We start from the raw sequence: 2,768 nt of genomic DNA, 5'->3' as shown, positions 1-2,768 counted from the left end.
TGGAATCAGGAAGACTCAGCTTCATGTGTTCAAATCCAGCCTCATGTACTAGCTGTGTGACCCCAAGCAAGTCACTTAACCTTATTGCCTCAGTTTCCTCATCTGCAAAATGAGCTGGAGAAGGAAATGTCAAACCAACCCAGTGTCTCTGTCAAGAAAACCCCAAATGAGGTAATAAAGAGTTGGATATGACTGAAATGACTGAACAACAAAAACAAACAACAACAAAAGATTTATATACCCTGATTAACAGAATGGCCAGCTGTGATTCTGTAGGAACAATGATGAAGCATGCTACCCACCTCTAGACAGAGAAATAATATATTCAAGATATAGAATGAAATATTTATTTTTGATCTGCCCAATGCTGGAATTTATTTTGCTCTATTATGCATATTTATTATAAGAGTTTTAGTTTTCCTTTTTCCAATGAGGGTGGAGGAGGTAGAAAGAAGAGACAGTGGACTTTTTTTTTTTTTTTAGTAAGGCAATTGGGGTTAAGTGACTTGCCCAGGGTCACACAGCTAGTAAGTGTTAAGTGTCTGAGGATGGATTTGAACTCAGGTATTCCTGACTCCAGCGCTGGTGCTCTATTCACTGCACCACCTAGCTGCCCCAAAGCAGAGATGGTGGACTTTTAATTGAAAAATATATTAAATTTATTTTTAAGGAGAGAGTGATATGACCGTTCTATGATAGTCTCTGAGCTTACTTTAAATTACTTCCAACTCATGATCCTATCACCTTGGGGGGAGGGGGGAAATCACATAATCGTTTTTGAGCGTTAGTTACTTATCTGAAAAAAGGGGGAAGGACTCAGACCACCTCTTACACAAGGTCTTTCCTTCTTCTCCTAGGTGCTAGCTTTCTGAAATTTCTTGGTATTACTCTCCATATAACTGATATGTATTTGCTTGTGTACATGTTTTACCCCTCAGTAGAATGCAAACTCCTTGAGAGCACACACCTAATGCAGTGCCTGGCATACAGTAGGTGCTTAGTCAAGGTTTGTTTAATTGAATTGAGTGTTATATCATAGAATCATCCATTTTGAGCTGGAAGAGACCTCAGAGAATTTCGCTTCATGAATTTGTTTGTCATCCTTGTGCAGGGGCCATGCTAATCTTCTCTGTATCGTTCCAATTTTAGTATAAGTCCTGCCGAAGCAAGCACGACCTCAGACAATTTCAGCTCACTCTTTTAATGGGAGACAAAACAACCATATGCCAGTGCTCCCCCAAATTCCTCATGACGAACAGTCTCAGAATTGGAAAGTATTTCAGCAATCCAATGCATCTATTAAAGGAACCCCTACTATAACATCCCAGGCAAGTGGGCACCAGCCTTTGCCTTATCCCAGGGCTTAGCACAGTACCTGACATATACTAGATACCTGGTAAATCCTTTTTGCCTTGATTCTGCTTTAATACTTCTCCACTGAAAACTTATCAAGTGGGTAAATGGTGGAGGTGAGATTTGAAATCAGGTCCTGGGACTCCAAATTCAGGGTACTTTCCACTATACCAGAGAATAGAGCTCTCTGGAGCTGTCTTATGCCCCCTAGACTCCATGGGGACAGAAGCTGTGTCAACTAAACTTTGTATCCCAGTACTAAGCATAGTGCTTAGCACATAGTAGGTGCTAACATTGCATTTGCTGAATGAATGAATGAATGAATGAATGAATGAATGAATGAATGAATGAATGAATGAATGAATGGGGCTCCCATATATGTTGCCCATTCACATCACCATCTAACCACATCACCTTCTTTCCCCCTTTGCTTTTATTTACTCCATGTTACAAACTCATCAGCAGTAGCCCAACACTCAACTGGAGGTGTCAAAGCCAGGGACAGACCTCTCCTTCCAACATCCTTGGCTCCCCTACACCAGCACATTTCATGATCATACATGGGCACTGGCCTGCCTATCTCCTGTGCCCATCTGTTTGGAGGGCAGAATGCCTACTTGCAAGTTGGTTAGCTCCTTGGCACAGGATAGGGATGCCAGACAATGAAAGGGGTTTACACGGGCAGCCTATGTTACACAGTAGGGACATCTGCCCTTAGGAAGTTGCTCCTCTCTGCTAACCAGGGTACCACATATCCCTCTCTTCACCTGTTGACACTTGGGAGCCAAAATCTTTTTTTTTAACCTAAAGAATATTTACAAGAATGGAGAAAGATATGTTACCACACCAAGAGGTCCTTAGAAACCACCCAAATCTCCATGACAAAGCATGGCTGGTGAGCATCTTCCAGGCAGATGGCTTTCTGTTGAGCAGCAGAGGACAGCAGGGGCCACAAAAGAATGAGAACGATTCACTCCTGAACCAAGCATGTACCAGTGCCAACCCGTGGTGGGCACGCCAATGGGCAGGACTCCATGAGGGCTCTGCCAGTGAGACTCATCCTCTTTCATTTAAGATAAAAATAAACATTTTCTTTCCAGTCTGTTAAGGAAAACAAAAAATCAACACCTGGTGGCCTGGGACAGGAGGAAGGATGTCCTTTCACAGAAGAGGGAGGGCTTCACTGAGAGCTCTGTCTAACCGTGGGGACACACACACAAAGCCACTTGGTGCAATGGCATGGCCTCCTGGGGAGACAAAGTTTCAGAGGATGGAATGAGCCAATGCATAGGATTTGGACACAAAACAAGATTTTTTGATGGCCTTATGAATGAGCCATGGAAATCCTGCATGGGAAATCAAACCAGAAAATGGCAGCACCTTTTGGAAGAGATCAGAAGAGTACATACCCTTGA

The 2,768-nt window shown here is 42.9% G+C and overlaps 1 non-coding gene across 1 annotated transcript; it reads right to left on the bottom strand.

Moving 5' to 3' along the window:
• Positions 1-1,066: 1,066 nt before the first annotated feature.
• Positions 1,067-1,171, bottom strand: LOC122726944. Its single transcript, XR_006352935.1, has one exon. It is a non-coding gene; the product is annotated as a U6 spliceosomal RNA (small nuclear RNA).
• Positions 1,172-2,768: the final 1,597 nt, after the last annotated feature.

The sequence above is a fragment of the Dromiciops gliroides genome, chromosome 4 (assembly GCF_019393635.1).
Source record: "Dromiciops gliroides isolate mDroGli1 chromosome 4, mDroGli1.pri, whole genome shotgun sequence".
NCBI lineage: Eukaryota > Metazoa > Chordata > Mammalia > Microbiotheria > Microbiotheriidae > Dromiciops > Dromiciops gliroides.
This window is presented reverse-complemented; position numbering and strand designations above follow the sequence as displayed.